Raw genomic sequence first — 22922 nt, 5'->3', positions numbered from 1 at the left:
TTCAGTTGGCAGGTATATAAATAACCTAAAGCTCTGGAGGGAGGTCAGGGCTGGAGACAAAGGTTTGGGAATCGTCAGGGTACAGGTGGTGGCTAAAGCCACAGGGAGAGTGTGTTGAGTGCAAAGAGCAGTGGTCTGAGACGCTTACAAGGAGTGGGTAGAGGAAGAGGAGCCTATCAAAGAGCAGGAAAGGCCAGGAAGATACAAGAAAAACCTGGAAAGTGTGGTTCCAAAGGACCAAAGGGGTAGCAAGTGCCAAGGAGATTGGATTTAATGTTCACAATGTGTCACATGCCATAAAAAATTGCATGCCACCAGGCTTGACCATCAGGAGGCCTTGGGTACCACAGCAAGAGGAATTTCAGTAGAATTGTGGTGTTGGAGGCCAGAAAACAGTAGGCTCAGGTATGAGCAGGAGGTAAGAAACTGGGAAGAATAGGACAACCTGCATAGTCACAAGGATTGTCCTCAAAGAGGGCAAGGACAACAAAGAGGTGAGAACAGAATTTATGTCAGAGAGTGAGGAGCTGAAGGAAAGCAAACAAAACAGCCTTAATGTTCTTGATGAAACAAGATTATGTGATGAGACTGTGGGGGATACGTTCCCTAAAGCTGGTCGTCCTTCTTCTTCCACAGGGAGCTTTGTATTTGAGGGTCACAGGATGAGTTTGATCCAGCATTTAGTCATTGCTATTAGTAAGTCAGTAAGTATCGACTGAGTACGAACAATGTACAAGGCCTTAGTCAAGTAACTGAGGGCAATACAAGGATGATGTTAATTTAGCCCCTACTCATAAGGACCTGGCAAACTTAGAGCCTGGGAATTAGCTACATTCCAGAGGAAGTTAGAAACTGGTCTGGTCAGCAATACCGATCTGGTGTCCACGAGCCTATTCATTGATTTGACAAATTTACTGAGGGGTTGTTATATGCCAGGCACTGATCCCAATGCTGAGAATACATTAGAGAACAAAACAGACCAAAACCCTGCTCTCATGGACCTTGTATTCTAAGGGGGGTAACAGACAGGAGAATCCAAGTTATCTGTAAGACAATGCTTCATTTAATTCTCCTTCACACAAAGTCCAGTGTGATTCTCCAGGGCAACTGTCCTCCATGCAGTGACCCAGGAGTCCAGAGGGCTTCTCCACCTCCGCCTGAGGTTCCTTGGTTGCTCTGGCAAAGGAAAAGACAGACGGGAGAACTTGTCCTGGGCTTGTCAGGACTGCTGCCTGGAAATGACCCACCGCACTTTCTCTCGACTAGTCATGTGAACTCACCTAATGACAAAGAGGCAAGGAAATCAGAGCGGGGAAGCAAATGGAGTATTTGGTGAGCATATCTGTTGTGTGGGGGCAAATCTTCTATAGATTTGATGAGTAGATGTTATGTGCTATAGAAGGAAGTGGGAAGTGTCACAGGAAGAGAGTAGAGCAGGGCAAGGAGGACAGACAATGTGGGGAGGAAGGGAGGGAGTATAAGCAACATTTTAAAAATCTATTTGTATTAATTTCAGATAGGAACAGAGAGGGAGAGAGAGATAGAAACATCACTGATGAGAGAGAATCATTGATGAGTTGCCTCCTACACACCCCACACTGGGGATTGATCCTGCAACTAGGACATATGGCCTGACTGGGAATCGAACTGTGACTTTCTGGTTCATAGATTGACGCTCAACCACTGAGTCATGCTGGCTAGCTTAGGCAGCATTTTTAAACAGGGCGGTCACAGTGGGCCTCGCTGAGAAGGTGGCATTTGAACAAAGCCCTAAAGGAGATGAGGGTGCTTTTGAAATACCTGGGAGAAGAGTGGTCTCAGCACAGGGAACAGTCTGTACAAAGGCCCTGAGGCAGGAAGATGTTGTGAGAACAGAGTGGCAGGAAGTGAGGATGAGGAGATGGGATGAAGGGAGAGAAACAGGGTGCAGATAGAGTAGGGCCTGCAGGCCATTTGTCAACATGCTCATTCTAAGAGGAAAGAAATGGCTGTAGAATTGGAGCAGAAGAGAGTGAGCTTTAATGTGACTAGTCTGGCTCTTCTGTAGAGAATAGACTATAGGGGCAGGGAGATCAGTCATCCAAGTGGGAGGTGATGGTGGCGTGGACCAGGATGGGAGTGCTGGTGAGAAGCACTTGAATTCTGGAAGTTTTAGGAACTCTGTGCCATGGGGTGAAGTTTCTGGAGCTTCCATACTTCAATGACTCTGCAGCCCAGAGTCCTGGTGGGGTGGAGATTGGGGGAAGTGGGGTGTCCAGTGCCAGGGCTGAGAAATAGGCAGATTCTGAGCCAGGTCCTGCACATAGAACCTGCTGATGAATGTGCCCCCAGAGCACAGAACCTCCCCAGGAGTGATCATAATTCTGCAGCCTGGCCACCTGTCTTCCATCAGACAAATCACTCAAATACACACTGAAAAGCTAGGTGAAGAGACGAAGGCCTGCAGAGTCAAAATGACCTAAGAAGCCAGAGTCAGAGTCAGAAAGGGAACCCCAGTGTCCTGCCTCCTAGCTTAGAGCTGCTGCTTCTTTCTCCTGCTCCTCTCCCTCTCTCTTTTTAAAAAGGCATTTTCATTGATGTCAGAAAGAGGAAGGGAGAGAGAGAGACAAACGTCAATGATGAGAGAGAATCATGGATCGGCTGCCTTCTGAACGCACCCTACTGGGGACCGAGCCCACAACCTAGGCATATGCCCTGACCAGGAATCCAACAGTGACCTCCTGGTTCATAATTTCATGCTTAACCACTGAGCACACCAGCCAGGCCACCTCTCAATTTTCACCCATTCTTTCCAAGGTCAAGAGAATTGGGGCAGGGGTCTGAGATGGGAAGAGTGAGGCCTTCTTATTTATTCCCACTCCTCCATTCCACCCCTTTGCACTTGCCACAGGCTTTGGGCATCTCCACACCCGCAGACGGTTTAGGTCCAATGCTATGAGGTAGATGGAATATATCAGGTGGTATCACCAATCAGCTGCAGTCTGTATCGACTCCGGCATTAGAACTGTTTCCAATTCCAGTTTCGTCACAAATTAGCCATGGTCCTTTGTAAAGTCACTTTAACCTCAATAAGCCTCAGTTCCCTCATCTGAAGAAATGGAGATAGTGATCCTACCTGGTAGGATCGTTGTAACAGATGTAATATATGGAAAATGCCTGGCTCAGAATAAGAGGGTGTGACAGGTCCTGTGAGTTGGTTCACTCAAAATGTATTCTCAAGTGTGTTGTTCTTAGCCATCCTCTTCTGGAGAGGGTAGAAAAGGAAATAATACTCAAACTTCCAGTTCCCCTTTAGCTAGGGTGGCCACAAAACCCAGTGACATCCACTGAGGTGTAGATAGAAGTCCTTGACTTTTCCAAATAAAAAGGCGGAGCTTCTGAGCAGAAGTCCTTGCCCTTCTCTCCACACCTTCTTGCCTGGAGCTCAGCTCTGAGGGCAGAGGTAGAGAAGCCGTCTTGCAGTCATGAGGTAACCAGCACAAAGATCACAAGTGAAGGATGATGAGGTGACAAGACAGAACGCACTGGGTACTTAATGACACTGTGGAGCTGCTATTTTAGTCCCTGGCCACCTGCCCAGAAATGTGTTGTTGCGCGAGACAAATATCTTCTTACTGGTATTTGCCAATATTTGTTGGGGTTTCTGCCATGTGAAGCAAACACAATTAATAACAATAGCTATCATCATCATCCACATCATCATCATCACCATCAGCAGCAGCATCATCATCATCATCATCATCATCATCATCATCATCATCATCATATCTGTTCTCCTGCAACAACCTCTAGCTCACAGCTTTAGATTTTATTATCTAATTGGGGATCCAATTATGATTTTTTTAAGTAAACCTCTAAGGTATCATTTCCTAGGGAGTATTCCAAGAAACATTGATTCTTCCAGATATTAATAGGTGTTCTGAGAAAAGAAAAGGCTCTATTGCCAAGTTGAAGAACTGGTGATACTTGGTGGAGATCTTTGTCACAGTGGTTTCAAGTTGGTACACTATTTGAGGTCTTTCCAAAGGATAATGTGTGAAAGGATGATTTTAAAGAATCCATTTCAGATCCTTCGCTACCATAGGTACTCTTTCCAAAAATTAACCTGAGGACTCCTCATATGATCTCCTCTCCATCCTGTTCTTTCCTCACGTCCATCCTCCCACCTTACAAAAGACAGGCACACCACCTGCCCAACCAGAAACTACGCTGGGGCATTGCACAGCAGGGTAGAAACCTCTGTGCTACAATGGGACAACTCCAAATATTGGTGTTCAATCGGATTCTAGTGACTGAAATAAATCCTTTTGCAAGCCGTGTGGTCTGCAGTTCTTTGCTTTCAACAGAGTTGAAGGATGTCTAATTAAACTGTCAGCTGGTCAATCATTAGAAATATTTTTAATGGTAACTACATGATGTCTTATACCTCTGAAATAGGTTAGACTTGAGTGGCAACGCTATTAAATCCATTCTCACCTACTTATTTATGTAAGCACAGTTTCTCAATGTCTGTATCTGTAAAAATAATAAATAGGATAGAATGGATGTGGCACTCTGTCTCATTGTAGTAATAAATAACTCACCCATGGATATAAGAAACAATTGGGGGAAAAGAGAGCTACTCAGCTTATTAATTAATGCAATCCCAATACAAATTTGCTCTTTCTGTTTAAAAATTATGCAGCAAATTTGCAACATTTGTCTATTGTTTTTTTTACTAATTTTGTGCTAATGATAACTAAATCCAAAAGAAAAAAATTTAAATACTTGGCAGCTCTCAACTTACAGTGTGTGTGTGTGTGTGTGTGTGTGTGTGTAGAGAAGTATGGGAGATCGACCAATAAAAGACTTTCAAGCACTAAAACATGATTTTAGAATAAAATTCTGCTGGCAAAATAGATGGTGAAAATGTTTATTAAAGAGAAGCTTGCTAGTGTACTTTTTAACGAGACAGTGATGGATATCAATTCATGGCTATTGGTATCAAATTGCTGTGATGTTTAGAATTCCTTGAGAAATATTTAAGAGAGTAATATAAGAGTTTTATTTTTAAGTGGCAATATTTATCATATGTCATAAATCACATTCTTTGTAACTATTTAAACTTACCATGAAACTTTTAAAATGTTTACTTTATGATGGATGAGGGATATGTAGTTTTTAAAAAATTAGAGGAGTATGCAGGCAAAATGTGAAGATCATTGCATTAGAGGGTCTGCATTCATAAAGAGATAAAAACAGCAAGTAATTAAGAATGATATTGTGGAAACAGTGCTTTTACAACCATTTGTTCTTCTTAAAGAGGCTAATTAAACTCACTGCCTGTATATTATACATGTGTCCAGCAAACTTTTACACACAGATAATGCAAAGATAAACTTTACCTTCTGTCTCTCTCCTACTTAATCACAAAAGACAGGTGTTTGGAATCCAACGTTATTCATTTATTAATATTCCATCTAAGCTATGAACAAGAAGATAATATAGTCCATGATCAAGTAGCTTAAAAGAGAAATACATTTGGAGAACAAAATACAAAAAAAAAGAAAGACAGGGATAAGACTCATAACAGAAATAGTAGGAAGACTGGGCAGTGCTTAGGGAGGACAGTGAAACCTTCCACCCCAATTGTCTTTTGTAGAACATATTGTCTGCTTTTATGTGATACATGCTTCCAGAATTTCTAGAAAGAGAAGGAAAAGGCAAAGAACAGCAATCAAGAATAATGAAGAGCTGATTTTATGGAAAGTTTTGGACAAACTTTAAAGCAGCATATTTATTAAAAGATGTGTGTTTCTTGCTAAATGTAACAGGAAGTCAAATGGTAACCCAGGGGCTATTTTAGAGAGAGTCAGGCTTCTCAGAAGAAGGGAATTACTTGGTGTGTGTGCAGGAAGCATGAAAACATTTAGTGAAGGGATTGTTTACTTTGGTAAAGAATCTTTGACAATCAAAACTCCTGCTTAGCCCTGACCAGTTTGGCTCAGTGGATAGAGCATCAGCCTGCGGACTCAAGGGTCCCAGGTTCGATTCCGGTCAAGGGCATGTACCTTGGTTGCGGGCACGTGCCCAGTGGGCAGGCGGCAGCTGATCGATGTTCCCCTCTCATCGATGTGTCTGACTCTCTATCCCTCTCCCTTCCTCTTTGTAGAAAATCAATAAAATATATTTTAAAAACAACAACAACAAAAAAAACTCCTGCTTAGATGTCTTCCACTACGTAAAAGGGAAAATGGGATAAAAGTAAAAAAAATAAAACTTCAGGTAAATGTAGCGGCACCACTATTGTGAGATGATCAAATTATAGCTTGAATTAACTCTAATAACTAAAGGTAAGTTTTGGTAAATAGCAATAATAGATGTTGTAATAACCCCATTTGTTAGTTAATAATTAATGCTAATAACTGAATAAATTATTCTGTTTTACACCTAATTTTCAAGCTTCACTTAAGCCAGAAATCCTAACACCCCCTTCAGAGTTGTAAATGATTTGAAGAGAGAGGAGATGTGGGAAAGACCTGACTGATTCAGCCTGAAAATAAGGAGCCAAGTGAATAGAGCAGGAAAGTGGATTTCCCATCCACCCTACTGAGAACAGAGGGCCTGCCTTACGAAAACAAAACAATTCCCTCAAGTCCAACCTGTGCCACCATCATACATCGCGTTGGGGACTGTCATATGAAGAAGAACACTATTGCCTGGCCGGTGTGGCTCAGTGGGTGAGCATGGACCTGTGCGTCACGAGGTCTCCAGTTTGATTCCAGGTCAAGGCACATGCCCGGTAGTGCAGGAGGCAGCCAATGGATGTTTCTCTCTCATCAATGCTTGTATCTCTCTCTCCCTCTCCCTTCCTCTCTCTCTAAAAGTCAATAAAGACACATTTTTTAAAAAAAGAATGAGATTCTTCTGCACCGAATTTGCTCTTCCTTCTGCATGGCCCTGCTTATCATGAGTCCACAACCTACACACCTGCACATGGCAACCCTGATGCACTCTATGCACTCTCCACCCATCTGCCTAAGCTAGCAGCCTGGGAATCATTCTTGCTTTCCTCAGATAGTTCTCTCCTCCACTTCTCTCCCTCTCAGCTGCTGCTCTCCAGTCCCTGAGCTGCACCGGGAATAACAGAGCTTCTCTCCCAGCAGAGGATTCAATAGGCACATGTGAAGTAAATGACCTGATTTGGTATGCTGTATGGCTGACCTCGTTACTCAAGGACTGAGTGCTCTGCCACGAATGAGAAGATGCATACAAAAATTCCTTGTTCTTCGGGCTCTTTAGGTGCCACCTCCTCCAGGAACCCTCCTAGATCCTCTTCCACTCATCAGACTGGGGTTTGTGAGCCTCTTCTGATTCTCCAAAGCACCTGTGCTTACCGTTACCAAAGAACTTACCATTCTGTCTTGCAACAATTGATTTCTTTGTGAGTCTCCCCTACCCCGCCCCCCCGCCCCAACACACACACACACACTAGTTAGGGACTTTCATACCTAAGTGCCCAGTGCCTAGCAGCATATCAGTACAAAGTACAAAGACAATAAATGCTATTGAATGAATGGATGATACAGGTATAAGTACAATAAGAGGTACACATGCAGTAGTCCTATAGGGAGACATATAGGAGCAGCTAATTCTGCTACTGGGTGAGTGACAGTGAAAATGTTTTTTAACTGGTCTTGAAAGATGAGTTAGTTTCCCTAGAGATATAGGCAAGGAAGGGTATTACAAGCAGAAGGAATAGCATGAGCAGAAGCATGTGCACAAGAGAGCACATGACGTTTTTAAGATGGTGGGAGCCTGCCAACACTCTGAACAGCTTTGAGTGGGAGGAAATGGGGCAGATGGGGCTAGAAACACGTTGTAAAAGGCCTGGAAGGGATACGAAAGGGTTCGAAGATTATAAAGTAGAAGTTTTAAGCAGGATAGTAACATGATCAGACGTTTAAAGAAAAAAAAAATATTTTGTTTCCTTTTCTGGGGAACTAAAAGCCATAGATCTCACTTTCCCCATTTTTATATTTCTTATGCTTTGTGAAAATTAACCCCCCCGCGCCCCCCCCCCCCCCCCACACACACACAAAGGCCAGCTGAAGTCATTCTTCTTTCCTTGCCTGGTCTGAACGAGGCATATTTTTTTCTTTTCCTTGTTTTCTGGCCAGTCGTTTGGTGAAGTGAGTGCATCATACAGCTGGGAAAACATGAGCTTCTCTTCTCGAGTTTGTTTGGCTTCAGAGCTATGTGGGTGAGCGCGAGTCTGGGCAGTGTGTCAGCTCCTTCCTGAAAGTCTGGGTCAAGGAAGTGCACAACACAACCTTGTTTATTTGATTTTGCTTTCAGTGTCGAGAACACGGATTCTGATGACTGCAAAGGTGTATGTGGTCGCCGCTGGCTCCCAACCCTGTAATTCCTTTGAAAAGCTGATCTGATTGGGACAACTGGGACCTTCTTTGAATACCTCAGTTCCTTTTGAAACACTCGGATGAAAAGTGATGCGTTATTTTCCCAGTGGCTGTTGTTCCTGGCTAAGCATGATAGTGTGTTGGGTCACTGGGAGAGAGTCAGCAGGACTGGGTTCGCTGGGCTGGCAGATTTGGAGGGGTGGACAGTGAATGACAAGTCTGAAGCAACTCTTCTGGCACAGACTCTAATAAAGTGCCAGTTAATCTACAGCTGTTTACTGAGTACTTGTTATGGCCAAGCTCTGTACCGGGCACTGAGATACCAAGATGTATGAGACAGTGTCTACCAGAGTCTAGTAACTAGACTGAAAACTCTTCAAAGGTAAAAGCCAACTTTTACTTCTCTTCACATCTCCCAAAGGGCCTGGTGCAGTGTCTAACTCAAGGCAGAGCCTCAGTGAATACTGAGTGTCTGAGTAAACAAGTATATTTCAATTGCACCAACAAATATTTACTAAGCACCTGCTATGGGCTGACATTGTGTTAGGTAATGGAGACAAAGATGAGAAAATAGGACCCATACCTTCTAACTGCTCACAGTCTGGTGGGGAAGACAGATGTTAAAACAACTTTTCAGCCTGCACAAATCTGAGCCTCAAGGAACCCTGGAACCCTGAAAGATCCTCTTGCCACCCTGTCCATCCTCTGGAACCCCCAGACCTCCTTACAAAAGGGGTGATGGCTGGCATAGAAGAGAGAGTCCAGGATGCTGTCCCAGCACCATGTCGCCTCTGCCTGGTTGATTCCTTTGCCTTTTCAGTTGATAGCATTTTACTATCATTCCTGCAAGTAGTAACAGAGGCACAAGCCACTCAGATATGAGGATCAGAAGAGGGAATAACCTCATGATATGAGAAAGGTGCCTGATTACATCTGGAAGGGAATTGTGCAACCTCCAGCATAACCCAACACAGCAAGTGGTGTTTTGTTTCTAGGAGTCTCAAAACACCTGCCCCCACAAGCATGAGCAGGGACTCCAGAGTCAAGGAATTGTGCAAGGGGGCACATGACCATGATTTCATGTTAATGATTGTGGATTCCACATACAGGAAGCCATTCTGAAATGGTAGTATGAAGCATTTTAATTTTAAAAGTTAATTTAAATAGTTGTATTTTTTCCTATTCTGGGCCAACCATTATCCACAAGCTTACTTTTGTAGCGTTCTTGGCTCTAAATAATCTTGTTACCTGCGGAATCATCAGACTCACTCCTGAGCAGTAGTGATCCAGACCAGAGGACCTTCCAAGGGCCAGGGGAAGAATATTTAGAGTCAGTCCTCCAGGCAGGGGAAGAGGAGTGCTTTCGGTTCCTTTAAATTTCCAGCAGAGCTCATGCTTAGCGCCCAGAAACATTATGGAGCCTTCAACGTTGCAAAGAACTGAAAGGAAGAGATGGGGAAGGAGTGAGAGGAAGGAAGGAAGGAAGGAAGGAAGGAAGGAAGGAAGGAAGGAAGTAAGAAAGGAACGAAGGAAGGGAGGGAGGGAGGGAGGAGGAAAAAGAAGAAAATATATACAATGCTGCCCAGACCCCTCCTCAGGTTTTCAAAATACAGGCTCAAGAAATCCTAGAGTAGGAAGGGCCATTTTCAATTGTGAAATCATCAGACATCACCTGGGCCAGTTTTTCAATAGGAACCACAGAAACATGTCAACAGCTTGTTCTCCACGCAATTTTTATGAGCAAAAACAATGAAGCAAATTCACTTGCCTATGTTCTCTAGATAATTAAATTTGGCTTCTTAACATTTAGGTGTTGGACTATTGAGAAGAACATGCTAGTTCCTTTATTAATTATTTTGTTTTCACCCCCTTTCACTCAATACAGAAGTTTATAATGTTGATTATTTTTAAATAAATCCCTGGTACAAGGCTAGACAAGTAAGTCTCTAGTCACTTCTCCAGCCTCATCTGTCTTCACCTCTTGCTTTGCACACAAGCTGAAGTGCTCCGTTCCCATGCAGACGCCACGCCATTTCACCACCAGCCCTTACTCATGCCCCCTCTCCATGGAATGACCCTCCCCCAATTTTCCCTGATGGCAGGGTCTTCTCCAGGATGACCTTCCTCCTCTCCTTCCTCCTCTGGATAAGGAGCCCTTCCTTTGTGCTCCTATCTCACACTCAGTGTCTCCATCATTGCACTTTCCGCATGTGTTGTAAGGCCATGTTTGTGTGGACACCTGCCTCGTCCTCTCCCCAAACGCAGGACCTAGATTCACTCTTTGTTCACCTTCTTATGGCCTAGCACAGTACTGAACAGTAAATACTTGCATCAGTTATCTATTGCTGCATAAGGAATTACCTCAAAATTCAGCAGCTTCAAGTCACAACATTTATTATCTCACAGTTTCTGTGGGGCAGGAATTCAGGAGCAGGTGGGGCTCCATGGGGGGACTATGGCTCAGGATTTCTTACAAGGCAGCACTCCAGGTGTCAGCCAGGCTGCAGTCACCTCAGGGGTCAACTACAGAAGGATCTGCTTCCAAACTCCCTCATGAGGCTGTTAGCAGCCTCAGAAAATCCACTGTCACCTCAAGTACGTGGTTGTCGGCAGGTTTCAGGTCTTTGTGGACTGTTGACTGAAGACATTATTTACTTGCCACATAAGGCACTTCATAGAGTTACTCAAAATATGGCAGCTGTATTTTTCCAGAGTAAAGACAGAGATAGGGATATATATATATATATGAGAGAGAGAGAGAGGCTCACACACAGCGAAAGGAAGTATTCTAGCAAGATGGGAGTTACAGTCTTTTTTGTAACTTAATCCCAGAAGTGACCTTCCATCACTTTTGCTGTATTCTATTTGTTTGAAGAAAATCACTAGGTCTAGCCCACACTCAATGGGAAGAGATTGCACAAGGACATAAATTGCAGGAGGTGGGGGTCATTGGGGCCAGAGGCTGCCTAGCACATTGCTCAATAAATATATTGAACAAATAGATGAATCCCTATTGTCAGAATGAGTCTTTCCTTCCCTGACGATCCATAGTATTTGAAATCCTAATTAGGAAACACAGCACATGTGACTTTTTAGCTGAGCATATGTTCCTAACTACCAAGGAATTATAAGCAGTGGTGTAAAAACAGTGCCAAACATATGACTGGCACTCAATATATAATTGTTGATTGGATGACTAAATGAAAGGAAGGTTGGCAGAGTCTAGTACATATCCATCAATATTGGTTCTTCAATAATTAATTTTTTTTATTTTTAGCTAGGCACATGAGCACTCCATTGGGGACTATATTTCCCAATATCTCTTACAACTAGAGGTGGCCACATTACCAATTTGTGGCTAGTGGGATGTGAGTGGAACGCTGGGTAAGCATTCCTTTCTCTCTTATCCTGACTGGGATACAGAGATTTGGGTGGGACCCTAAGAAGGAAGATACACAATGCATGTGGCAGGACCACCCTAGCAGACTATCTACCTCTGGACCAGTACATGAAGCAGAACTAAATTTGTATCTTTAAAAAGCCACTGCCTGTTAGGGTCTTGTTGTAGCATCTTAGAGCATTACCTGTCTGATACAGGATTTAAAAGGCAGCAAGAAAAGTCTCCCACCACCCCTTCCCCACCGCAGAGCTAGCCCAGTCTTTCAACATGCTGTAGGGGAGCTCCTTAAATATCTGTTGGATGAAATTGTGCCTGTCCACCCATTGGGCTGTGTTGATAAATAAGAAGAGTGTTGAAGTCACCACATTTTCCCTTGGCCAGGCAAGTACAGGCTTCTTGGGTCACCTCTTATAAAAGGCAGAGCTCTGAGGCTTCTCGGAGAAGCAGCCCATGGCAGCAGGGAGTGGCCTTGACTGTCAAAAGTCTGAGGCAGAAAGCCACCCCGGACAGGCATAAGTCAGAATGAATTCTTCTCAAGGAAAACCTGTCCAGACTGAGGTTTCCTTGCAGGAGGTTGACTTGTTTTCCCCAAAAGGAGGAGAGTTCTCAGCATAGTCCCTGCAAAGGGCCAGGCCTGCAGCTCCTCCAAACCCCTGCGGCTGCTGAGGACAGGTGTCCCACTGGGCAGCAGCGGCCACCAGTCGCCTGCTCCTCACTCCTGATCTCTCAGGGAGCCAGCCTGCAGGCCCATCCCGCATGAGCAACCCTCTGCCTTCATCTGGACCTGGACAGAACCCCTGGCCTAACCCTGAATGTTTTTGTTCAGTTTATGTTCTCTTACAGTACACGGATAGGAGGTTCCCACCAACACCATCCTCAAATGCCAAAATAAAACGCTCCCAGCCGAACCGGCTGTGCTGTGGCTAGCTCACGGAGATGACAAACTCTTGTCAAAATACAGGAAGGAGATAGGAAGGAAGTGGGAAAGCTTTGCTTGCCTGGATTGAAAATCTGTTAATTGGATAGCTATATGTGCCAAGTGTGGGGTAATTTGAAGATATTTATTTTTCATGGGAAGGTGAATTTGAGAAAAGGGGAAGAGAAAAAGGGGTGAGGAATGCCAGGTTGAAGTCTGCAGATGTGGTTGTCTTGGAACATGGGGATGTTTGAAAACACCTACTATTCCTGGGCCTGCAGGAAGCATACAAGGTACAAAGAAGACAACCATGTCCATTACCAACAATGATCCCCTGGGAAAATGTTTTCATGCTGTTGGTGCTTCAGGGGGACTGAGGGGTGTTTCATGGAAGGGGCTTGAGGACTAAGATTTTCCACGTGGTCACACAGGCGTACAGAGGAGGCTCGTTAGGCAGGGAGCAGCATGAGCCACACCTCGGAGGTCTGGAGTTCAAGGCATGTTTCTGGAATTCCCAGTGACCTGGGAGAGTAAAGTCATAGGGCACTCGAGCCCAGTCTCCGATAAGAAAGAGTAGAGATGACTTTGATTAAAAATACAGATAAAATAGTGCAAAGGAGACGGGATGAGGGTAAATGGAGCAGAGAGCAGGAGATATTCTGTCCCGTGGAACCCAGCTGTCCCAGCAGCACAGGGCTCCGCAAAGCAGCTGTAGAACTTGGTGTAAGTCACTCTTGAAGCAGCCACGGCATTGGGGTCCCAGGGCTGTCGTAACAAAGTACCACACACTGGGTGGCTTAACCATCAGAAATGCATTGTCTCACAGTTCCGGAGGCTAGAAGTCTGAGATCAAAGCGTTGGCACGGTTGGTTCCTTCCCAGTCCTTTGAGGGAGAATCTGTTCCATGCCTTTCTCCTAGCTTCTGGTGGCTCGCTGGCATCCTTGCCGCTCCTTGGTTTGTAGATGCATCACCCTGTCCTCAGCCTTCATCTTCCCACAGCGTTCTCTCTGTGTTCAGGCCTGCATCTGTGTCCAAATGTCCCCTTTTGGGCCCACCCTAATGACCACATGTTAACTAGATTACCTCTGAGAAGACCCTCTCTCCCAGTCAAGTCACATTCACAGGTCCTGGGAGTTCGGGTCTTAATGTCTTTTTAAGAGGACACAATTCAACCCCTGGCAGACATGGAAGTTTGAATCCCATCTTGGCCACTTTACTGGCTGTGTGGTCTTGGGAAAATTACTGGCTGTGTGGGCTTGCAAAAACGTCTTCATGTCTCTCACCCCAGGAACCTGTCTAAAATGGGATGAAGAGCACCCTTGGTACAAGGATTAGCACAAACTAAGCGCCTAACAAACATGGGTGGTTACCAGGTACTACTGCACACAACAGAGGTCAAGCCCGGCATCACTTCTAATTCAGGAATGCAGACAGAGGGGCCACTGACAGGCCCCGATTTGACTCATCTCTTGTCTCCACCCTCCACCCCGGGTGCCTAGCCCAGTGCCAAGGATCTTAGGGACTCGGTAAATATTTTCGGCAGCTTATGACTCTGTAACTCAACTTAATGTTAATTTTCAGCCACTATACTCCCAGGGTGAAAGAAACTGACACTGTCAATTTCCTGGGGTTGTGGCGACATTTTAGTCAATCACCTCAGGCCAGGACCTAGAGCAGAGGCCTGGAAGCTGGTTTTTATTGCTCTGGCCCACCAGGCTGCTGATGGGACCCCCCAGTATCCTGATTGGTCCTGAGGCAGCAGGCCCCATAGACCTTGCTCCCCTCTGAATGCCCCCCAAGGTCTGGCCGGGCTCTGGAGCAGCTCCAGGCCGCTCCTGGCACAGGATCCCTCTGTGCCCTGAGTGTCAGGCCCAAGCTCCGAAGTTTCTCTGGATCTGTCTGAGGCTTCTCTCTGCAGCCTCCCCCTCATGGGGGCTCCCTGTTTCCCCCAGGCCTGTGCCTGGGAAGGAAATGGGGAACCCCTGCCTCTGGAATTCCCAAAGCTTTTGGAGGACCCACAGCCCACCCCCACCCCCATCCCACCCTTTCTCTCATTAGCTTCCCCATCTACCTCTGCACACCCAGCCAGATTAGAGGAATCTTTTAGCTCTCATTAGTGTATTTCCCCAGACATTTGGGGGATGTCCCAACCCTCTCCATTCCCTTAAGGCTTAAGGACTCCTCAGGTTTTGGAAAGCAAAGCCAGGAAGACACCTGCCTCAGGCTCTTAGGGTCTTCCTCCTGTACTTCCCCTCCCCAGGCATGGACCCAGACCAGTCTATTGCCTCAAAGGGGAAATACCAAGAAAAGAAGAAAAAAAAAAGTTAATATTTAAAAAACATTATTCCAGCTTGTTTTGGTGAAGAAAAAAAAATACATGAACACATGGTACTTAGGGGAGCTCTGGGGAGATCCTGAGCCAGCTTCATGGAAAACCTCTCTCCTGAGGTGCCACTAACACGTGTTTCTCCCCCCTTCCCCCGCCCCCCACTTTCCCACCCAGAAGTCTGAGCTCCTGCTGCAGCATCTGAGGGGAGAGTGCGCCGGTCCCGCTGCCCCTCGTGGGCCCACAGGTTCCCTCCCCTGCTCCCAAGCATGCCTGGCGGTCCTAACGAGCAGCCAGCCCTGCTGCCTGGTATGATTACAGTTAATATTTTACATGACTGACCTCCTTCCTCCCTGGAACCAGTTCTTACTCAACCTCTGCAGCGAAGTGAAAGCTTTGCCACCTACTGTCCAGGTGACCTTGGGTGACGCACCCGGCTTCTCCCAGCCTCATTTTGCTCATAGGTAAAATGGGGATACGAACACCCACCTGCGTGATTGCTGGGAGGATTAAGTAACATGACCTAAATAGAGCCCCAGCCTGTGGCCTGACAGGCGGCGGCTGCTGCTGTGAATAACTGTGGTTGTGGCCTCACCTGTGCAGAGGGCGAGGGGGCCGTGCTCACAGTGCGGACTCTGCTCGAGGACCTCGCCCCGCAGAAGGGCAGGCAGGAACACCCACCCCTGCCTGAACCACCCCCGATCAAGACCAACGATGGTTCACTCAATAGCTAAGCACTTGTGACACATCAATTATGAGCCTGGCATTTTTAAAAAATATATGTTTACTGAATTCAGAGAGGAAGGGAGAGGGAGAGATAGAAACATCAGTGGTGAGAGAGAATCATTGACTGGCTGCCTTCTGCATGCCCCACACTGGGGATCGAGCCCGCAACCCAGGCATGTGCCTTGACTGGGAATCAGTGACCTCCTGGTCGATGCTCAACCCCTGAGCCATGCCGGTCGGGCGAGCCTGGCATTTTAATACACCTGAACGGGGCTCCACGGGGAGACAGACACGTCAGAATAATAATGAAATGGGCTAAAAACGGCTGGGTTTAAAGAGCTATGGAACTTGGAGGGAAATTGTTTGCTTGCGGTCATTCCTTTATTCACGCCACCTTCATAGCCACCTGTGTTTCCAGATAGGATTTAAGGAACCTTACCCAAGAGGTCCTCTGTGAGCTTGGCCCCGAAGGCTATCACTAGGCATAGCAGGGAGGACAGAGGTTCTCCAGGCCAGGGGACAGGATGTGTAAGGGCGTGGCCATGTGGACACACCAGATCCAAGATGGTGCTTCTCCAGATAACTGCACGCCTTACACCAGCCATGGGCAAACTACGAGCCCGTTTGAAATGAATAAAACAAAAAACAAAACAAAAAAAAAGACCGTACCCTTTTATGTAATGATGTTTACTTTGAATTTATATTAGTTCACACAAACACTCCATCCATGCTTTTGTTCCGGCCCTCCGGTCCAGTTTAAGAACCCATTGTGGCCCTCGAGTCAAAAAGTTTGCCCACCCCTGCCTTACACCCTCACCTCTTTCAATTTTCTGTCAAATGTCATTTTCTCAACAAGGCCTTCCCCAACCACCAGTGGTCTCCTGGAGCCGGCTAACAGCAGCTCTCGAAAGCTGATGGTTAAATTTTCATGGAATCTGTGAGCCAGATCATATATGTAGTCACTAAGGAAAAGTTAAACTGTGTAAACTTCAAATTTAAAAATAACTGTAGTAGAAACCAAGATTTAAAGTACCCCAAGTCATCACTTCTTGATTATTTTATATTTACCATCACCTAGGTTATTTACATCTACTGTATCTGTATAGTAGATTCATATAAAATGTTGTGCTACTGTGCACTTCTTCCTAATTTTATGTTTAATGATGTTACATTCATTGCTTGCAATCTGTCGTGACTGGAATATTTACACCATTGCAATTGGCCATGTTACAAATCAGGTCATCCCTCACCAACACCCTCACCCCTCCCCCACCAGAAAATCGTTCAACATTTACAGCACACCCCTCCCTGCTAACTACCCTATTTAAAATTGCAGTAACTTTCTCATTTCCAGTCCCATTTATTCTATTTTTTTTTTATAGAACTTACTGCTCTCTAACATATTGCACAGTTTGTTTAGGATCATTATTTTCTCTCACTGCATCAGAATGTAAGATCCAGGAGGGAAAAATTTTTTTCCTATTATGTCCTTCATGTATTCCCACAGCCAGAAGAGTGCCTGGCACCTCGCTGTTACTCACAAATCTGTACTGAATATTAGTTGTTGGTGATATAAATGTTGGTGAAGGCTGGAGTCTCTGTGGGTAAGACTGGTGGGAGCAGAGGCCCCTCCCACCCCCTTGCCTTCATTCGGGGTTGTCTTCCTGGCAGGCAGGCCCACCTGACTTGAGGTGGCCCTCTTTCTCCTCCTCCCTCTGTCCCCCTCTGTCCCCACAGTCTCCTTGCTGCCTGAGCCTGAGGGAGAGCCTGTGTAAATGTGTTGCTCTAGGGCCCCACTCTGGGGATTTCTCTTCACGCGGCCAGCTCCAGTCACTGGCCAAACTTACTCAGCACGACCCGGAGACCAGTGCTCTGCCACCTCCAGGGCAGGGGTTCCCAAGCGGCCGTGGACTGGCAGCACCAGCAGCGCCTCATTGGAAATGCCCATCGCAGGCCCCACCCCAGACATACCGAATCAGAAATTCTGGGAATGAAGCTTCGTCTGTTGGGGTTGCTATAACAAAATGCCACAGACTGGGCAGCATACAAACAACAGACGTCTGCGATCAGAGCGCCAGCAGGGCTGGTGAGGGCCTCTCCCGGGCTGACTTCTCACTGCACCCGCACATGGTGGGAGGGTGGGGGAGCAATGTGGGGCCCCTGTATAAGCTCACTGACCCCCCTCAGGAGGGCTCCAACCTAATACCTCCCAAAGGCCCCTCCTCCTAATAATATCCCCTTGGGGGTTAGGTTTCAACGTAAGAATAAGAGGGGGACACCCTTAGGCCCTAGCAGAGGCCCAGGAGTCTGTTTCTGAGGTTTCAGGGCAGGAGATTCCGATGCATGCTAAAGCGTGCAAACCACCCATCTAAGCCTTAGAGCAGCGGTTCTCAACCTGTGGGTCGCGACCCCTTTGGCGGTCGAACAACGCTTTCACAGGGGTTGCCTAAGACCATCCTGCCTATCAGATATTTACATGATGATTCATAACAGTAGCAACATTACAGTTATGAAGTAGCAACGAAAATAATTTTATGGTTGGGTCACAACATGAGGAACTGTATTTAAAGGGCCAGAAGGTTGAGAACCACTGCCACTCTAAGGCAGTGGCTCTCAACTCGGGCTGTTCCTGTGTGTCTCCCCCACCCCCCACTGGAAGGCATTAGGCAGCGCCTGGAGACATGCTCCGTCATCACAATGCTGAGGGTGGTGGTATCACTGGCATCCAGTGGGTAGAGGCCAGGGATGCTGCTAACCAGCCATCCTACCATGCACAGGGCAGTCCCCTCAGCAAAGAATTATTGGCCAAAATGTCAGTCAATGGTGCCAAGGTGGGGAGCCCTGCTCTGAGGCACCCCACCTCCATCCAGCCTTCCCTTCCTCATTTCCTACCCCATTTTCTCGGCATCCAGCAGCTTATAACTGGCTTGCCAAGCTCGGACAGTCAGCTGTGAGGAAGACAGGTGAGACTGGAGACCTGCTTCCTGCAGGGCCCCCTGGCCGTGGGCTACAGACACTTCAGCAGACCTTTACACGCCAGTGTGTGAAGTGTTACGATCGGGGAGATATCAAAGAGCTGCTCCCAACCAACGCTTGGAACATCAGGGAGGACTTCCTGGAGAAAGTGGCCTGTGTGCTGAGACTTCAAGGTAGAATTAGAATTAATCACGGGAGGGGTGGATAAAGGGCAGTTTTCACTATGGAGCACTTTCTCTGTTTTAGCCACCGTACTGAGTATGTCACCAACACTATCTCATTCAGCCCCTGAAACGCCTTCCAAGGTTGATACTCTTGTTATCCCTATTTTACAGATGGGGACGCTGAAGCCTACAAACACGAAACAATTTGCCTAAAGCCACATATCTAGGACCCATTAAAGCAGGATTTGAAACCAGGGCCATAGATTCCAAAGCCTGACCCAAGGTGATTGCTGTTTACACAGGGCAGTGACTGGGAATTTTTTTTTTTAAACACAGTGAAACCTTGCATTATGGGCCGGATTGTGTCCCCCTAGAATGCATATGTTGAAGTCCCGTCTCCAGTAAATTGGACTATATTTGGAGATAAGGTTCTTAAAGACATGACTATGTTAAAATGAGGTCATTAGGGTGGGCCCTGATCCAATATGCTGGACATTTGGACACAGAAAGAGACACGTAGAGGAAAGACCGCATGAGGATATAATGAGAAGGTGGCCCGTGCACGCCAAGGGGAGAGGCCTTGGGAGACATCAAACCTGCTGACAACTGAATCTGTGACATCTAGTCTCCAAGACATTGAGGCAATAAACGTCTGCTGTTAGGTCTCCCAGGCTGAGGTATTCTGCTCTGGTAGCCCTAGCAAAATACTAGTACCACACACCTGTTTCTCCTTCGGGGCCATTGCTTTGATGGTGGGAAAACTTCAGGCCTGTTAATTGTGTTTTGTTTTTCTCTGCTGTAGAATGAAAGATCTGGCTCTGACCCACTGCATCTCTTGCCTCAGGGCAGCTGCTGGACCAAAGCTGCTAGGAGACCATGTCTCTTCCTAGCTTTTGTAAGAGCCAAAATGTATTGAGGAGATTGTAGAGTGTGTCCTAGTGTGGGAGGCGGGGAGGGGGGAGAGATGGGAGGGCCTTATGTGGTAGAGGCAGATTCTCCGAGGTGAAGAGGTGATGGCAATCTAAGGGTGCCACCAAGGGGCACCCAAGCCTCATTTCCTTGTAGCAATACAGGGAGTGGCCGTTGGGCAACGGACTTGGCTGGCCAGGCCTAAATGTTCACGCAACAGAGCACTGGACCCTCAAGCACAGAGCATGGGCACTGCAGCACCTGCCGGTACAGATCCAAGACTGCGGGCAGGATCCACAAAGAAGTGTTCTCTGCGCTGGGGCCTTAGAACTGGTATGTTCCCGGATGACTTGGATGCATGTAGCCCCAGTATAAGCTGCGATTGTAGCTCCCATCAGCTCAGAGAGTGAAGGGCCCATGTTAGACTGAGCTGAACTTAAAGCTAAAAGGAAAACAGCCCTAACTGGTTTGGCTCAGTGGATGGAGTGTTGGACTACAGACTGAAGGGTCCTGAATTAGATTCCGGTCAAGGGCACATGCCTGGGTTATAGGCTTGATCCCATTGATGTTTCTATCTCTCTCCTTCTCCCTTCCTCTCTGAAATCAATAAAAATATGTCGGGGGAAAAAAATAAAAGGAAAACAACGTGATATTTTTTCACACCCAAATGTGTGCCTTGAGATTCAAACTGACTATGCATTATTTCCAGACTTAGGCTCGGCAAAGCTGAAAGCACTTCTGTCAGCAGGAGAGACAGTGAGGCAAGGAGAAGGAGGAGGAAGCTGCCCAGTGTTTTTCTTCTGGCTCTGCCGCTGTCTCCCGGCTCTGTTTTGTCTCCTGACTAGACCTAATTATGCTTGTCATCTGCATCAGAAGGATGGGGCTGAGATTAACAAGTTAATGTGGGTAAAAGCTCTTGGAGCTCAGTAGATGAAAGGAGATCTAATTAGCAAGGCCAGCAATGACCGCAGGCAGGGCGGACTCACCCTGAACTCACCAGAGAGCTCGTTATAGCTCCTGGGAGGGGCTTCTGCGAATCCCACCCAAGCCTTCAGCAGTGGGACTCAGAGTCTTCCACATTTTCCTCCATTATTCTATGACTCCTCCTGGGTGGAGGAAAAGATGTGTGCACCTCTCTACTCTGACTGAGAGAAGGAAAAGGTGCAACTCTCATCCTTTTCATCGCAACACAGGCCGATCTGCATGAATACACAGTGAGGCAAGCAGCGTGTAGAGGTCATTGAGTTCCGCCGTGGGGCGAGAGGGACATAGGTTCAAATCTCGACTCTGCATTTACTAGGTAGGAGACCTCTGGCAAAACATCCACTCATCTCGAGACTGGTTCTTCCTTTGCCCAAATTGGAATAATAGTTCCTGCCTCAGAGTTGTAAGGCTTAGATTTGTTTGCTCTGGACCCCAATAAGAGCGTGTTTTTATTAAAGTTAATAATACCGCCTGGCACATAATAGCTGCTTAAATTATTGGTTGGATTGAACTCTTTTATTCAACAAATAGTTACTGAGCTATCTGTTGTGCACCGGAGAAAATGGGCACTGCGTGCCCCGGGGGTACCATGAGCTGTAGACACAGTTCTGGCCTCACAGAGCTGAGGTGTATATCAGATGAAAACCTCCATAAACTCACAGATTCCTTCGATGCCTTGCTTCTGCTCTTAAAACACATGGCTTGAGAACTTTTTAAAAATAAAAATACTAAAACCTGCTCACAAGAATGTTTGCCTGGCTCTAGCCGGGTAGCTCAGTCGGTTAGAGCAGCGTCCTGATAGCCAAGGTTGCGAGTTCCATCCCCGGTCAGGGCTCAAGCAAGAATCTACCAGTGAGGGCATGAATAAGTGGAACAACAAACGGATGTGTGTGGGTTTCTCCCTCTCTCTCTCTCTCTCTCTCTCTCTCTCTCTCAATAAAAAAAATAAATAAATAAATAAAAAAGTTTGCCTAGAAGAAAAACACGTTTGATTCTACTCTAAGAATTAAAGGGGATGGTAAGTTTAGAACACCCCAAATTAGCTAAGAATTTTAAAGTGAAAATGCTGGAAGAAGTCTCTTAACCTTCAAGTCCATGGTGCATTATCCCCAGTTGTTGTTTGACCTGTTATGTAAATGGGAGCCTGGCGCAGTGGAAATAAGGGAAGAACTTGCCCTGTTCCCGAGACTGTGAGAAAGACCGGTTCCTACCAGCCTTCAGCACTCACTTATCACCATTGCCCCTGAGCGCAGGCTTGTGTAAATATTTAGTGCATGGCTGTCTCCCCATCCTGCCCCAGGGTGACCTGAGGAGGGCAGGGGCCCTGATGGTGGGGTCCCGGTTGAACCTCCAGAGCCTGGTGCTGCCTGTTGTGCCTGGGCTCATGACAGGCGGGATGCCCTGAGATCCTCCTGCTGCCACCCTCTGCAGCGGGACTCAGCACTGCTTGACCATATGGGATGTGAGGCACGGCAGGGTCCTGGCTTGCTGGCATTCTATAGCTAGTGAGTGGCAGGGCCCCTCAGGCACATAGTCAGGCTCCAGAGTCCTCTCCTCATGGTCACCCATCCGCCTGCTGCCTGGACAGATGTTTGTAGACGAGACAGGTGGGTGGGAGGGGAGCTGGCTGAGGAGATAGGTGCCCGGGTGCAGCAGGGGTCACAGTCAGGCCTGTGGCTGCAGCTGTGAGTCCAGACCTGCCCTGAGAACAGAAAATGTGCAGGCTGGTCACTTTACGGATTCTCTGGACAACCTTGGGCAAGTTACCTCCTATTCTGATACCTCAGTTTCCTCTCATGCGAAATGGTGATTTAAAGAAACAAACCAGGAGATCAAAACTATAATAAATATCACCTCACACCCACGGGGTGGAGGGGGTCATTGGGGAAAACAAACAAACAAATAAACAGAAAAACAAAGGGAACATCTGTAATACTTTCAACAATAAAGATAAATTTAAAAAAATATCACCTCATACCCTTTGGGGTGGCTGCCATAAAAAAAGAAAACAAGATTAGCAAGGATGTGGAGAAATGGGAACCCTTGTGCACTGTCCTTAAGAAAGTAAAATGGTGCGGCAGCTATTGGAAAACAGTTTGGCTGTTACTCAAAGAACTAAAC

This window comes from Myotis myotis, unplaced genomic scaffold (assembly GCF_014108235.1).
Source record: "Myotis myotis isolate mMyoMyo1 unplaced genomic scaffold, mMyoMyo1.p scaffold_m19_p_2, whole genome shotgun sequence".
Lineage (NCBI taxonomy): Eukaryota > Metazoa > Chordata > Mammalia > Chiroptera > Vespertilionidae > Myotis > Myotis myotis.
This window is presented reverse-complemented; position numbering follows the sequence as displayed.